The sequence below is a fragment of the Labrus bergylta genome, chromosome 5 (genome assembly GCF_963930695.1).
Source record: "Labrus bergylta chromosome 5, fLabBer1.1, whole genome shotgun sequence".
NCBI lineage: Eukaryota > Metazoa > Chordata > Actinopteri > Labriformes > Labridae > Labrus > Labrus bergylta.
In genome coordinates, this window is record NC_089199.1 from 8,640,267 (window position 1) to 8,658,170 (window position 17,904).

The following is a 17,904-nucleotide window of genomic DNA, read 5'->3' on the forward strand; positions in this document are numbered from 1 at the left end:
CAACAAAACATTGCCTTTTTCTCAATATACAGACAAATGATAATCCCATACAAAAACAGTGCTGAGACGTTGGATGTTACCAATATGTTACCATTGTTTGGTTTTCATAATGTTTTATTTTAACTCAGATCTGATGCATATGTCAGCTCACTTTTTATATTTTGTCTGCTATCCTAAGCCAGAGAGTCCAAAAATGTCCCATCATCGCCATGTATAGGTATCGGTATATGCTTCCTATCTCCAAATTCTGGCTTATACATACAGCCATATAGATAACATCCTTGTTCTTAAGTGGTTACACCAGGTGCTATCCAGGCTTAAGAACTTAGCTACAGAGAGACATACAAACTCAACATCTACAATAAGGGCGGCAGCAGCAGCAGCAGCAGCAGGACTATTATGTGTCGGTTGTGTCCCAGATCGGTCAGTGTGTCGGTCGGCCTCAAGTTTGCATCTCTCTGCCAACAGTCTGCATTATCACATGTGGCTGACATGAGGGAAGCTGATTCACACAGGACTCTGGCCAGTTACATCATAGCCAAAGAGGTCATTCACATCATGCTGGCCTTGAAACACGCATACACCTATCAGGCTGTTATGTATTACAGCTGGATAGCCATCGATGAGGCATTTTAGAGCAAATATGCTACTGAATTAATGAATCTTGAGAATTTTACTTGATTATAAATGTCTTATTTTTCCAGTTTTTTTAAGATGTCTTGCACAAGTTAAAACAGAACAGTTTTAATATATTTCTAAGTATGCACACACTACAAATTGCTTGTTTTTGAACTGACACTTTTTACGGTGACAGCGTTTGATTAGTATTCTTTATGCCTCTACAAAAGGAATGAAAATCAGTCCGCATCCTCTCGAACAGTTCTTAACTTCATGAACTTCTGTACAGCTTGTCCTCTCCTTGAAAAGAGTCTGTTTTTTTTTCCATATCAGACATAGAGGTTTGCATATAGAAAATATAAAAACCTGTATGCCTTTACAAAGAAAATATAATCTTCTCCATGTACTGAGGTTTTGGTGAGAAAGTATTAGTGCAGTTTAAAAATCAATCTAGGAATAAACAAAGTTCAGATCGCACAAAGTACATTTTCCTTCTAGAGGAAAGGCATAAGCCCAATACATACAGTAGAAGGCACATTTAGCATGGGAGGATCAAAATGAATTAAATCCAATTAATAGCATTGATCAGTTAAATCTAAGCACACTGATAATAAGTAGTGAGTAAAAACAATATTTCAAGTAAGCCTATTTATTGACGTGTGCGTGCAGTTTCATTGCTTCATTTTTTTTTTTGGACCTATGGGAAGTATGCTTTATTATCAAGCTAATTTAAGCTGAATCTTTTGTGGTGACATATTGTTTACCCCCTTTTTTCTACAGCTGTTTAAGTAAACCATTACCATCAGCATTCTTCTACTTTCAAATTCAATAGTACATTATTAGAAACATTTTATTTATCATGATCATTTATGTATTTATTCCACTCATATCTATTGATATTGGATTGAACTACGCTAACCTTTTATATATTCCATGTCTTCTTTTCATCACAATGCATGACAACATTAGTTGGTATGATGCAGAACAAAGAGCAAACATGGATGAATAAAGATAAAAACATTAACATATTGATCAACTGTTTAATGAGGGTATTCAAAAGTGCTACATCTACTTTTGTTATTTTACGAAAATGAACACCACTTTACATATTTTTCAAATGGTTTTTCTACAAATGAAAGAGGAAATTGACGTGTTTCACAGCCCTACACACTCACACAAAAAAAAAAAAAAAAATCACATCATCCTCAATGCAATGCAGGGCACTCTAACCCACTTCCAACACATTATTGCCCTTGCAGACTCTGTGCCCTCCTGATGACAGGCAACCAGCTGAAACACACAGGTCACACACTGCCCTGCCCACTGTGTCAGGTTACCACACCAGAGACCGGCAGTATGAGGAAGCCCTGAGGGGAGCATATGTTTGTATGTGTTTGTGTGTGTCAGGCAGTGAGTGAAAGGCACAGAGTGAGCATTCGTCTGGTCTACACTGTATGTTTGAGTATGTGTGACGTGCTTGTGTTAAGACTTAGAGGACATATATCTCTGCCTGAGACAGTAGGCTAGCCGGACTAAATATTTTTTGCAGGTATGAGCTCACTGTCAAATATAGCTGCTCTGGGTCAAGCTGGGTCAGGGTCTTAGCAATAGTAGCAGCAAGGCAAAACCAAACCAAAGCATTGAGAGAAATTCCTAAAGCACAAATTGTGCATAACAACTGATTAACTTTTCAAAATGCTAATGTTTAGTTACTGAACAGAATATAATACTTATAAAACAAAGTTCTGTGTATGAAAAGGAAAGACAATGAAAAATTCTTTAATGTGGATTTTAGGGCCGATTTGCCATTCGTACTTTTGAATCAACTGAGCAATTAAGCAACAATTAATCAACCCTAGCAACACCTTGCAATGAGGTAACTTAAAAGTAACTTCTAATAATTTACTATATTCTTATCAATTATTTATTTACAGATAAATACATTTGTCCTTACTTGCAGGGTTAACACAAGTGAATTTCAAGTCCAGTGTTCACCAAGTCTTAATTTAGGTTCCACCAGGTCAAAGCATCAAGGATTGTTTTTAAAAAAAGTATTTCATGTCTTACAATCTTAACATACAGAGAGGATACTGTGCCAAAGACACACAAAAAAGATCATTACCAACTAACAAAACTTTCATGGGGAAATCCCTGTGAGATTAAATATAAATAATTCTTGAATTTTTCTCCTTAGGTGAAACAACCTAAGATGGAAAACATACCATCAACCCCACACAGAATTAAAACTATTACAATATTTTGCCTTTAGTACAAAGTGCTTTTTGGTTAGAGTATGCATCTCATACAGAATTAATTCATAGTACAGATTTTTGTATATGAAGAAATTAATCTTTTAAAAGGCAATCTTTTCTGTCCTTCTGTGGGCACTTGCACTCATTAATGAGATAACCAGATAATGAGCGCTGAGCATAGTGATGTGTCGGTCATGAACGATTCGTTCAAAACGAACGAATCATCTGGGTGAACGAACTGAACTGAATCACTTACTGAAAAGAGTCGTTCATTTCTCAACTTCATTTGCGCTCTCCTCTCTCCCGTCTCTCTCTAGAGTCTAGACCGTAAGAGTCGCTCAAATCCCGCCCTCCCTCTCTCTTTCACGTCAGTGATACGTACTGACTGAACCAACAGGACGGAGTCGGTTGGGAGCTCTGTGTCGCTCAAGCCCGCCCCTACTTCTCCCTGGAAGTAGTATTGAGGAAGTAGCAAATATATTATTTAACATTTAGGTGTCACGAAAATGTATGTGCTTTTTATAGCTGCTGTCAGTTTACAAACGGCTTTTATATCCAACTCAATTTCACTCAGCTGACTGCTTTAACATCTACTAACGATCGTGTTTCAGTCAGTACAGTGTGTGTGTGTGTGTGTGTGTGACTGAGGCTGGTGACTCGCAGTCTCGCTCGTTCACGTTCACTGAACGAACTGAACGAGAGCTCTGACGTGAATCACTGAACGAACTGAGAGGAGGAGCGGAGCTCTCGTTCAGTGAACGAACTGAACGAGAGCTCCGCCTCTGAGTCTCTCTCTTCCTCTCAGTCAGTCAGTCAGTGAGTGTTTTGTGTACTGAACGTACTGAACAGAACAGTCGGGGAAAATAAATGTGATTGTTTTAGCAGCTTTCAGTTTGCAAACTGTAGCTTTATCCAACTAAATTCTCAGCTCATTGGTTTATTATTCACCACCGGCTGTTCTCAGAACGATCGCGAGCAGAACTAAACGTTCGGGCGTATTTCAGCTTATTAAATTCTGATTCGCAGACAGAGCTGCAGAGAAGTACTGAACGATTCGGTGAACGAATCTTTTGAACAAATCACTTTACTGAACTGATTCTACTGATTCAGTACACTGAAAAGAACTGCTTTTCACATCACTAACTGAGCATTTCTACAATTGTATGTGCAAAATGATGGAGAGCTGCTGCTATTACCAGTTATTTCATTCATTGCATTTTTTTAAGTTTCATAATTGAGAATCTTACAGAGCAGATATGCCTCTCCATTTTCTCTGCAGAGGCTGAATGAAAGATGAAGGTGAATGGAAGCACAGAATGCTGCAAACAGGAGTGAGCAAGCATGTACAAACCCACAGACAGCAGTGGGAGTGACACACACGCGCGCGCACACACACACACTAACTGTTCGACCCAATTCAGCTCCTCGGTATTCAGCCGCGCACCTCGCCCATTTGACGTCAGAGAGAACCCATTTCACAAAAGGCAGCAAGGTTATGTCTTCAGAGTGGAGGCTGGTTGGTGTGTATTTGTGTGTAGTAATGGCAGAGTTTGTGCAAGCTCAGTGACTGCACATATTATATATCTGCAGAGCACTAGCAGTGTGCGTGTTCCAGTGTTTGTCTGTGTCAGAGAGGATTCCCCTTTGCGTCCGTTGCACAATCTCACACAGGGAGGGGGACGAGGGGGATGGCAGAGCACTGGGGACTGAAGGAACCGTCCATGCATATATGAACCAAAACAGTCCGTCTTTGACACAGGAAAACTATGAGTACATGCAAATGAAATGACCCTCCAGTACACTGTCAATACTTTCTGCTATGAGCAGTACGATTGATGAAAGCAGCTTAAAGGCTCAGTGAAACAGCAAAAGAAAATAAAACTATTATAAAACATAGATGTGGGGACATGAATGGTCATAGAAGCGGAAGAAAGGGTTTCTCTTTTTCCATCTACGTCGTTATCTGTCCTTCTCGCCTCCCCCTCGCTATCTCTCTCTCTGTGCTATGAGGATACCCCTTCTTGCCTTCCACCTCCTTTGCATCAACCCCTCCCATCAATATCTCTCTCTACATCCACCCACTTCTAAGGCTTTGCTCTCTGTCGCTCTCTTTCTCCCTTTTTCTTCCTCTTTTAATGTGTCTTCTTAAATTGTCAGTCCTACTGCTGACGCCATCCTCCTCCACTAAGCCGGCCCACTCAGTCCTGTGGGACGAGCTATGACTCATTCCCTCCCTTCCTCCCTCCCTGGTTACCTACCTACCTACCTTTCTGCAGCTCTCTCCAAGTATCTCTCTCTCTGTTGCTATAACCTATGTATAGTTATCTGCTACGTGTGGGGGGAACATACAGAAGGTATATGGAGAGAAGAAAATAAGACTATAGAACGAAACACAAGAACAAAGTGGGTGATTGAGAGAACGGGATGCTGGCTAAGTGACCGACATTCCCCTTCTACATGATAAATCGAGTGGTAGTGGACAGAAAGGCGATCCTGATCTGCATGTATTATTGATAAAGGCAAGAGTATGTATGTAGAGTATGTAGAAAAAGTATGGAATTCCCATGGGTCAAAAAGTGAAAACCAATTCTGAAGTAAACACACTACAAATGTATTAAACAATATTTTCTCCCATCAACAAATTGTTAATTGACAGTAATCCCTTCCTTATTTATTTAAAATTCCAATGAGTTCATTGAAATAATATATTTCATATGATGCATTCACTAGTGATACTAGAAGTTGGGGGAAGGAGCTAGCAGCACATTCTCCTCTGAAATCCCATTTGTTGCATGTGCAAAGTCATATTTTGTAAAGTCTATGAGGGATGCAACAAGGAGGAGAACTCATGCTCCCTAAACTGTCTCTCTGTTGCAGCTCATTCTGTCAATAACTTACTAAAACAACGACCAAACAGTCCTCTCTGCATCTCCTCTGGCTAAAACACTTCACATTGTCGAGTACCTTTTACAACCCCACTTCAGAAAAACGGAACCCCTTAAATGTGAATATTTGAAAGTTTATTTTTGTTTTAACCATAAACTGAACAGCGTTGGGTTGTGGAGTAAACAAAATATCAAGGATATCACCCTTAAATTTGCAAACAGGGAAAGACATTTTCTCTTTTTTATCATCAGATAGACCAAAAACTCATCAATGCATGGAGATAAATAACCAGCCAATTAACAGACAATGAAACAACTGGTATAGCTACTAGAGATGCACCAATTGGGAAACTCAGGGCACATACCCATACCGATGTTTGAAACATCTATACTATATGCCAGTATTAAATTGATTTGGCACAACAAATAAACATTGGTTACAGACACCGGTTCACACCACATTATTTGCCTATTTACTGATGTCGGTCAACAGAGTACATTGGTATCGACCTTTACTGATGTTAAAATGATTCAGCGGTGAATCCCTAATAGTTACATTGTTTTACCAAATTAAGAGTTATGGAAACTTTTATTTGGATGATCCAAGAATAAAAATAGAATAATAAATTTGTCACACTGACAATTAAGATGTTTTAATAAATTCACAATGACAACTAATGCAATGATTACTATGCAAGAAAGAATCCAGCCTTAAAGTTGCCAGAATCCAAATATTTTGTTATCTAGGATTATCTTTTCTATCAAATATCTGAGACTAACAATCAACCTGTCTGAACATTTTCTCATCATGGCATCCTTGTGTACCACAAACGTCACCACAAAATAGCATAGAGGTTATCAAGGCCAGACAAACCCATATCTTGAGCAATGTGAAAGCTAAGCACTTAATAACAAGGAAATCCTGTGTCTTAATGCAGTTCTATTTTGGTCCAATCAATGGCCAATGAAATCTGATACAAGGAGCACCAAGGCATCTCCTCGGTGTGTGTCTCTGACAGAGGGTAGCCTTTAGGGAGCGTGTTAACAGCATCACAAAGCACAATCAAATTTCACCTTTCAAAACATCTTTCTACTCAAAATTATACATTTCAGTAACGTGAATGGCACACAGGCTTGAAAGGGCAACAAGGGTTTATGAAAATAGCGGCAACCATTGAACACACTGAGCTGAAGCACAGGTTTGTTAATTCACCATCTCTTTAAAACAACGCATGTTTAAATCACCTCACAACCAAAGAAAAACAGATATTAAGCACACTGGACACTATTTCAATCTTTCAAATGTCCTCGCCACAACTTCAGTGATGTTCACTTATATTAATGGGAGAACCCTTCCCCATAAACTGAAAGTCAACATAAGTAGGGACATCTTCATGTATTTTTGATGTGGCTGTGGCCATTTAGGAGATGAAAGACAAGAAATTCTTCATCAAAGCACAGGTGAGTGCTTATTAGCCAACATTAGCTAGTTAACATTACACAAAGATAGTATCAGGATGACTCAGCTGTCACTTTCAGCCAATGTTCTAGGGCGGTAATGTTAGTGAAAGGTAGTAATCTTTTGCTCAAGGTAACACAATGTTTATAGCAGGATTAGAAGTCCATTCTTTTGTTCCCTCAAGGGACAGCATGGCAATTTTTATAGCTCACCAGGTCGGCTGCTCTGTGTGTGATGTCACGTGAAAGTTATGAATAAACCAAACCTGCATACCCCCCCCAAAAAAAAACCCACAAAAAAAACGCAATTAAATTACCATAAAGTTCGCCCACCAAAGTTGCATACCTATAATGCAATTTTTCTAAAATTGCATTGTAGGTATGCATGCATTTCTTAATAAAAAAAGATAATGAATCAATAAATACATTTTTTAGGTTGGCAGTAATACACAAGACCATTACATTATAAGAAACTTGTCACATGTTTTCCATTCGGAAGCTTGTTTTAAAAGTTACATCTCTTGGCTACAATAAAATCATAAATAACTGAAAATGGTATAGTGGGGTTATCTTGTCTTCGTAGACACAATGAAGAGATTTGCAAGAGAATCTTCCTGCCCAACTTGAGCTGCTGATGTAATATGAATAACTGTGTCAAAATAAAATTGGGTGGCGGCTCCTTCACGCATTATAAACCTTATGTAATTTATCAGCTTCTTGGGGGGGGGGGGGGGGGGGGGGGGGAGAACACAGAAAAGAAAGAAAGACAGAGGAGCAAGCAAGCTAGTGAGACAGGAAGAGAGGAAAAACTTCTCAATGATGAAACAATCTGTGCTGTTAAGCGATTGGACCAGGCTTCCACCAATGGGAGGACCAGCTCCATGGCAACAGGCTCTGTCACCAAGAGAAAAGCAGCCGTATCCCTCAACACCCCCATATTTTTCTCTCTTTTTCTCTCTCTCCACCCCCCTCCTTTCCCCAATTACAAGGCCCGGTGTTTTTATCACTGGGTAAACACAATTTAAACAGGATACGGACACACACGCACACAGCAACATCATGAGTTACTTATAGCCTGCACAACAACCGCTCAATCACACAGACACAACAAACATACACACATGCTACCAAACATGGCCTGCAGATGTACACATAAGCACATAGACTTAATCGGGCTTACATAGTGATCAGTGTGTGAGTCATTTTCACACACAGTTATTTAAATGTGAAGATTGGCAATGACTCCCCTCACAAAGTCTGACTGCCGGAAACTCTGTTCCACTTTGTCCTGATGAGAGCAGTGACTAACTATCAGGTCTGCTAGAGATGAACTTTGAACTCAACAGATTGAGCTCAGAGACACAAGAACAGGACTCCAGAATAAGGAAGTAGGCACCAGGAGGTTGAGAGAAACTGCCTTACCCACAAGTAAACATAGGTGATTTGCCCAAGGTGAGGTCAATTAAATTACCAAGATTTACTGAGATAGCTTTACAAGCTAAACCTAGCTGATATGGGCTGGTTAATCACAGGGAAACAGTCTAAGGGCCAGATTTACTAAGCTCCCAATTAAAGAGTACTAAATTGCGTGTCCAAAAATGTGCACGTTTGGTTGGTGGCCGTTTTGAAGGTGATCTACAAAGAAAATATGCGTGAATGACAACAGGTGCAAACCTTGTGGAGGCGGTAGTATTTAAGTCAAGCTTTTTCATGTTCTACTGGTTTACAGAGTTTGGACGGAAAGCAGGATGACTGCAAGCGCAAAATAGGTATTAGTGGGAGAGGCAAATAAAAGCACAATACTTTTGAGTTACAGGAGATAAATCTGAATATTACAAAGAAGATTTTGGTTATAAGAAAACCTCGGCATTAAACAGGGCCTCTCTTTTCTTCCCTTAATCTTAAGAATGAAGTGTCATACATTGCGCAGGAGGTGTGAGCTGTGTCCTCTGTGGCACGGGCGCTCTACACTCGGGCCGTTGTTGCACACCAGACAGCTGGCCAGTGCTGTGTCTGATCGGACATAAATGCCCTGGAAAGAGGTATCGAAAGACAGGGGTACAAACAGTGTTGAGGTCCCCCAATCCAAGCGGCCTACAGAGTAGCAGCAGCGGAATTTAGAGGGAGGTGACGAGCGCATTATGAAGAGGAGCGCACCAGACGGGGCGAGCGACGCGCGACCCGAGAAAAAGTAAATCCCCGGTTTAAAATGTAATGTTGGCGAAAAGAGGGAAATAGGAAAAAATAAATATCAATGTTGAAATTCTATAGAATGCAGAGGCTGTGAATATTCAGTTTTGTTTGGCTATATATATATATATGGCAACAATAGCCTGTAGTTTAATCATGGTGTTCCTCTTCCTTAACGATTAGAATATTGAATCAAATTAAAAAATAAATGCATGCCATTTGAAACATGTAAACACTTGTGGGGAAAAAACCTGTTGTGCATAACACTGGTCTCCTGGATTAGCACGTTCCTTTCAAAGGTGATAAATACAGACACCGTCACAATCACCGCAATTTTTGTGAGGCTTGGTAAATCGCAATGCGTGTACTAACTTGACTTATTTGCATTTTCTCCTCCCAGTATTTTGCACACTAGGGCAGAAACATATTGCATATTCATTAAGTCAAACGTACTAAATGGTCAATGCGTGTTGTTTTGTTCATTTGAAAGACGCAATCCTCACTGCGCGCCGTTAGTAGATCAGATAGCACATTTTTTAATGGTGGTATCAAGTTTGCACACGTTTTAAGACATGCAAACCTTTAGTAAATCTGGCCCTGAATGTTTGGGATTAACTTCATATGTTCAGCATCAAGAGGCACTCGCTGTTGTTTCTCAAACTCTGTATTTGTCTAACTTTTCAACACATGACTGAATATTTCAGCAAACAAAGTTAACATCAAGACAGATAATGATGTTATATCTTTGCAATGCTGAGTTTGACTTGAGTTTCTGAGTTTGAGTTTTTTCCATTAGATTTATGTAATGTTTGCATTAATACATAAAAATAAATGGAAACACAACAATACAACCAAATGTGTGTATTTTAACCTGGTGATGACGGTATGGCTGAAAGGGTTATACCCTAGACGTAATACCAGGGCAGGAATTGATACCGGACAACAGCACACCCCCAATCTTCACGTAATAGTAATTTCACTGACCCAACCATGAACACATCATAAAGTAACCTTATGTCACCTAATTTTTTTCAACATTGGATTACTATATTTTACTAACGGGACTTACAAAGCTTTAAAGACAGAGTTGGTAATTTTTTCAAACTAGCATGATTTTTAAAGTAGCATTCCATCAGTGCTCCATCTAATCCCTACCCCTCCCTGCTGTGCTCCCTCAAAAGCCAATCTCCTGAGTAACTCATTACTGTTGCTCCAGAACGACCTCAGCTCATCGCTTGCATTGTGTAGAAACTACGTCATCTTATGTTTCATTCAGCGGTAAGTAAACACTAAACTTTATCATAATACATGTAAAAAAAAAATGCTGGATTATTTTACTACTCACAACGGCCAATGACAACCTCACGGTATTAACTCTGTCATCGTTGACAAGCTTTGAGTGTTGGCTAGTGCACATAAGGGGTAGAGAACAAGCAGGGAGAAAGGGAGGCATGATTGGTTCATTAAATTGGTACCTCGTGGCAGTGATTGGTTGAAGTTTTTACAGGCTTACACCTGCTTCGGATGACGTATTTTCTTTGTTCCTTTTTCAGAGCACATGAATTATTAATTTCTGTCAGGACCTACAGATATTTTCAACCAAAATCTTAAAAAGTGTATCTGGAGAAAATTACCAACTCTGCCTTTAACTTGATTTATAGATTGCTTTTTTTTGGCTTGTAATTAAAGGACCAAAATATAACTATGACACGTAGTGTATAAAATGGGTACTGCCGTACAAATATTGGCGAGCCAGGGGACAACCCCCAGACCCCCTCTTATTACTTGTGCCACACTATGTGTTAATAAACTCTATACTGAACTTCAGTCTAGATCAGTAAACTTTGGGCCTACACCCAACATTTTTTAATTGGTTAGCAAACTCATAAAAATGTGATTATAAATATCAGTGTATGTAAACTTTAGAAGTCCAGTTTTATTCATTATAATTGTCATTTGGAGGTGTGGACTGCTTGAACATAAATAATGCTCAAGCTACCACAGAATACTATTGCCATGTCCCTCCTGTGCATTCCTTACGTCTCAGAGCAGCTTCTTTCTGTCTCTATGTTAAGCTTTTGGTCTTAAACCAACAGACCCTGCCTATAATTTAAGATTCATATTTTAATACCCCATTAGGTAGCATTCTCTGGATCAAGCATTTGTAAAGTCAACTACTTGGCCCCAAGTATGGTGCAGAATCTAGCCAACCTTTACGCTCTCCCTGGATGTTCTAATTGAATCAGATTATGAATCATTAACAGTCTTGAATTCTTTAAGACAATTATTTTTATGGCTCTTACAAAGTAGCTCTTTCATAAAAATTATGAAACTAGTAGACAGACAATCAAAGGTTCTGAAAATGCAATAGTTAACCACACAGTGACACTGTTGTGAATTAGCCACTCTTCACTACCATAGAGAGTCGATAAATACAGACTCAATTGTTGGTCATTATTAACAAACAGTTAATATGAATTGAATTTCCCTCGGGATCAATAAAGTATCTATCTATCTATCCATCTATCTATCTATCTATCTAAACAGGCTGTGACAATTGTGATGGAAGACCTATTTGCTGGAAATTCAAAGGATTCAAAAAATATGACCCAACTATGTACATAAAAGGGTTTGCTGCATCCAGTATAAAGCTTTCTATTACTAAAATCTTTAAAATGCACAGAGCAAGATGAAACAACCCCTTCACATGATCCATATTTTACAAAAACATTTTCTATGTTGATGTTGAAAGAAACAACATCAAACCTGCTAATTACTCTTTAAACCGCTTATTGTTTTTATCATGCTGACAGGGGGCCCCTGATAAATGGAAAGATCTAAAATTATCAGAATATAAGATGCTACTTCATATACAGAGTACTGTAGTTCACGTCGCCGTTAACATCCCAAAATTCCTTCCATATAGAACTTACCAACATGTGCTTTGAATAGCCATATATGCCTGATAACCTACATTAAATAAGATAAAGTCTCTAAAAATACTCTTTTTTGTTTTATCCGACTCGACATGCGCTGCAGCAGCAGCAGCAGGCAGTGCACATACACACACAAACGTTAAATGAATGGTATATATTTTACCTATTCAACATTGCCAAAGCACATATGAGAGAATAAAACAACTAGATTTTGTAGATTACATTAAACTTGCAATTAACAGAAATATATGTATTTGTGGTTGTAATGTTAATTGCTGAAGATTCCAGATTCAATATATTTTCCCATCCATACTACACTCTCAGCATACATGGGAGCGAAATGCCATTCTCCTCAAATCAGGCGGACTAAAAAAGAAGAAAGTGTTGGTGAGTTTATTAGTCTGTGGTACTACTTTCTTAATGGAGTTTCGGTTAATCTGTTCGTATTGTTATTGTTGGAATTGTAGAAATGTGTATAATGAAGACAGATGAGTTACACATACATTATTAAGTGCCTATTTTGGGCCAACCCAAGAAATTATCAAATTCCCGACAAAAATCTGTGATCTGCTCCAAAGCATGAGATTTTTATCTGTTGCACCACTACCATCGTTATCATACCACTACCATATTTATCATAACATTAGTTCCATAATCAGTATGAACTTTTGCAAACGTGCTTAAAAAGATGCTCTTGGCTATAACCTGGGTTCATTTTAAATAATGCACTTTCCAGATGGTAACCAAAGTCCTCAGTGATCCACACAAACACCTCCTTTAACCACAGCCGCACTTAATGACAGCTGGCTCTATTGCTGCCAGCAAGCCACCCTAACCCGGAAGTCAGGCATCCAGCCAGTCACACAGCAAGGCGGTCTCTGACAGGCCAGCAGAAAGTGTGTTCTCTTACAATGAGGCTTGTGCACTCCAGAATAGCCAGCAGGAAGGCAACATGCCAGTCACTCAGACATCCATCCAGCCAACATCCAGCCAACCAACACTCATCCTCAGTCTCCCTTCTCTTCATTGCTTCTCCTCCCTCCTTTGTCACCTTGCCAGCTAAATATAGTCCCTTCAAATCCAGTCAGCCCACAAGGGTCAGGGTCTGAAAACCAAACAGACATCCTAAACTGGATCTATTCTCTCTATCACATATCCCATCAATATTGAGGGCCTGAAAAACCAGCAACCACAGCAAGTTAGGACAGTCAATAAAACATTGCCTGTTCTTTTTGCATTACCATTACACTATGCTTGTGCCGTTCCAAACATGACAACGCCGTGCTAAAATAGAAAAATAGGAGGATGATGACAGGCCTGCTGTTGGCTCTGGAAGCTGTGGACACAAAATGGTATGCATACTGTGTAGACTGTTTGACAGATTTGTAAGCTCAATTAAGTAGAGTAAGATTATATTTATACAGCTGTATAGCTTCTTATGCAGTGGCCAACTTCCTACACTAAATGTTTGGAAAACATTTACTTTCCTTTTCTGCATTTAAGTTAAAAAATAATTGCCTTTTTGTATTTCAAATTGTTCCCATAATTAAATTAATCTGCTCTCTTAGAGCTGTAAATTAACTTTTTTGGCCACAGCACTGGTGCTACAGAGGTTGACAGTCTAAAGACAAAAACTTGTAGCACGATATAAAAAACATCTACATCTCTAAAACAAACCACAAGTATTGCAGTGTATTATTTAAACAAGTTGTTATTGGCGAAAGACATTCATTTTGCAGACAATACACAAAATTAAAACTTTAACAAGAAGTGTTCTCATTTAAACATTTTACTTACCTATAGAACATAAACAACAGTATTTGCCCATAGGACAAAAACAATTTGAGTTTGTTGTAGCTTATAACTGAATCTGTGTGATTTGCTGCCTGGATCTGCTCATAAGGTCAGAGCGGAAGAAGGTGAAGACCAGGTTCATTTTACGTTGTTTTCTGTCACACATCACCCTGTTATGTTTGTTGTATTTACTGATTACCTATTTTCTGTTAGAGTGTGTGTGATATACAAGCAATAATGTAGCTCCAGCACAGATAAGGAGGTTGTGTTCATTTGAGAAACACCACATGGTACTGAATCACTAGATCACATAGCTAACCTGACAGCGGTGGCAGGTCAGCATCTTGCTGGGCTTTGCCATCTGTTTACCTGTAAAAGCCAACCACTCCCAATACCTACGCCTGCTTCAGGAAAGCAATTATCTGTCCACACCTTCTTTGCATTTTTCTTCCTTTACTGTCTCTCATTCTCTTCATTGTCATCACCCTCTTATTACATCAGAAACAACCACTCCTAAAATTGTTTTGTTTTGGGTATAGCTTGTTGTAAATCCTCTTCTGTACTCTAAACTCTTCAATAATTTGCTTCATTTCTAATCCTGTACTCTGAGTAGTGTAAAATAAGACAATCTTGGCTTTAAAGGCCTCTAACTTCTCTCTCTGTTTGTCTCTGGAAACTTCAACAAGATGGGCTGTCTTGTTTCCAGTCTCATCATAACATACTGCTGTTAGAAGGCTGGACAGGCGTTATTTGCAGCACACAGTATTTCCCCCCTTTAACAGGGCTTAAGCAGACTTAAAGATAACAGTGGACTTTGCATTTATTTGTTTTAAAGAAAAAAAAGGCAATTTAAGGGATTTCATAGACACAAATCACCACTTAGTTAACTTACTCCATGTAACTACTGCTTCAAATTAGTGCTGGGCGATATGGCCTAAATTTGATATCACAATATTTTTTTTGCCTAATGTCGTTATTCGATATGACTCAATATTTATCGTTTTAAAGTTTATAAATGTAGCCTATAAAACTGAATCTCCATTGTATAAAAAAAAATATCACTGGCCCAGGAACATTACTTTTGATTCGAAAAATAACAGTCACCAATTTACTCTTAAACCATTCTGATGCAAAAGTCAACTACAACTTTTATTTAATTAAATGAGCTCTAATTATAAAAATATTGTGTATTTTTCTTATATTTATGTGCTCATGTTTATTCACCATACTGGTAACTGTAAGAGTCTACTTAATTCGACTGACATTAATATGAGGCTGTGATAGATCTGCAATTGTTATGATCACCTTTCTCTCCTTCTTTCTTCTCTGTGAGAAACTCTTCATCCTTAGATCTTTACTTAAGCTCTCTTAAGGGCTAAGATTCTTTGTGAATAACTTTTATCTTTACCATGATCTAGTCTTTCACTTTAAAGGGAAATTTAGCTGCAGCGTGTTCCAGCTCCTCCAGCTGTCTGTCACTGTGGCTTCAACTTTTTTCCGTTCTGTTATAGTCATGCCCTGCTGTCACTCTCAACTCTTCCGGTGATTTTTTTTTCCTTTGAATGCTGATTTTAGCCCGGCTTTTGTCGGGATCTGATGGTTTTAAAACCGTTTTACCAAACGTGTTTTAGTAGACAAAACCTGCGCTAAAATCTGTGTGCGAGCGTACAATTCGAGTGTAGCGAGCGCGTTTTTGGAAGTAATTCGGCCTCGCTCACATCTTTCTCTTTCTCCTCCATGTTGGTCGCTTATAAGAGCTAGGCTACTCAGCGGCAGGGGTGGATTCTCCTCCGCCCTTTCGTCTCCGTGCAACAAGTGCCGCCGCAGAAATCTTGCGGAGCAACGAAATCTCGCGGAACAACGAAATATCGCAAGAAAAGTAGTTTAAAAAATAAAATCGATGTTCCCTTTTCCATATCAAGCATTAATTAAATATCGATCGAATCGAGCTTCACGATATATCGCCCAGCACTACTTCAAATTGCTTCAAGTTCACTTTTTTTCTACATTGTTGTTGTCTACCAACTCTTTAAAGGCTGGAAGAAACAACTGAACTACAGAATATAGGTACTGGGGTAGATTAAATTTGGTTAATCTGCCCCAATAGGATGTTTAACAAATCATTTGTCAACAAAATTGAAAACTACAGCCTTTTTGATGATAGGAGGTATTATGGACCTATTAATTGTCATTCAAGTGCTCAAATTAACATCGTTTTATTGACCATTCAAGAGAGGCAACTGGTAGATGTCTTCTCTTGGCTGTAAAAACATTGACCATACATACACAAACACGCATTAACACCAGTAAAAAAAAAAAATATTGGAAGTTGGAGAGGCAAAAACATTAAACACAATGAATAAGGATGAAGACACCCCTGTGAGAGCAATGGGAGGGGACAACAAGGTGGCCAATTTCTGACATGTTGAGGAGGTTTGGTTTTTTTTTTTTTTTTTTACACCTTTTTTTCATTTGTGTTTGTTTATCTTTAGAAAATAAAAAGTTTGAGGATATATAATTTTTTTTTAAAGCTCTGGATGAGAAGTGTGAACCTTCTGACTTAAAGGCAATTACAGAAGCAGCTACTCCAGGGATTTCTATTGATTTCTTTCCTCCCTTCCTCTCCCTCTTTTGCTTCCTCTATTTCGTACTCAGTCTATTTCCCACGCATTTGCAATTAGTATGCAGGACTGAGGCTGCAGAAAAACGAACTTCCTAGGGAGTAGAACCTAGAAGTCACACATAAAACCTAAAAAAGTAATCATCATATGCAATGAAGAAGATGCCCAAAAATATAATTTCAACATGCAGAAGGTTGGATTACATTATGTCAGTTAGGGTTTACCAGCTAGCTTCAGCCACTATAGCTATCCTTGTATTTGCCCATAAAGGGGTTTACATATGGACACTGGCAGACATCAGGAAGAAAACAGCATGACATCTGGCAACATGACACCAAATGGGTGATGTCTATCTAATTTGGGGGTTGCTGTTGTCTGGCTTTTGCATGCATTTCTAATTGACAGTGGTAGAATCATGGGATCACTGTCATTTTATGAGGAAACATCATGCTAGTTGAATTAGGGTGCACCGCTTAGGACACTGATGCATCTTGATTCATCATAATGCTGAGAGATATGCATACACGTACACAAACAGGCAGGCATTACATAAACAGCCCATTTCCAGCACAAGACCGATCTGGGCTGACTGGAAAAAAAAGACAAAAAGAAGAGGCAATGAGGAGGATTGTGAGTCTGATGTTGCAATGTAACCATCAGGAAAAAGAGAGGGAAAAGCCATGTCTTCTAAACCTGAAACAGTGCTGAGGCAATGAGGATGGCTTTCTATTTATAGCAACAGATTTTTTATTCAAGAGGGCTCTGCCGCTGTGCTTTCTCTCACGCTTATGCTACCTCTTTCTCACCTCCTCTCTATTTTTTCACTTTTCCCCACACATTGTGTTCCACAAATACAGGGTATGCATACTGAAGTATGCAGGTGTGAATATCTATATTTTATTTAGAGATGAAAAGATATTTCTAATCCCATATGCTTGCACAAACATTTGTAATCAATAGCCATTACTGCTCCTTTGAGCCAAGAGGATCATTGAGGATAAACTTCAGGGTCTCTTACCACAGGACTTCCCACATGAAGCCTTATGTAAGTGCCTAGGTTGTCCTTTTTCCCTGCACCCTTCCCTCCCTCCCTGCCTCCTCAGTATGACAGTGTGGCAGAGTGACGCCCACTTCTTGGTGACTCTCCCCC

The 17,904-nt window shown here is 38.9% G+C and overlaps 1 protein-coding gene across 9 annotated transcripts in view; it reads right to left on the reverse strand.

The window, feature by feature from the left end:
* The window catches only part of LOC109986209 (R3H domain-containing protein 2), a 56,200-nt gene that overhangs the window by 30,656 nt on the left and 7,640 nt on the right, over positions 1-17,904 (reverse strand). The window lies entirely within an intron of this gene.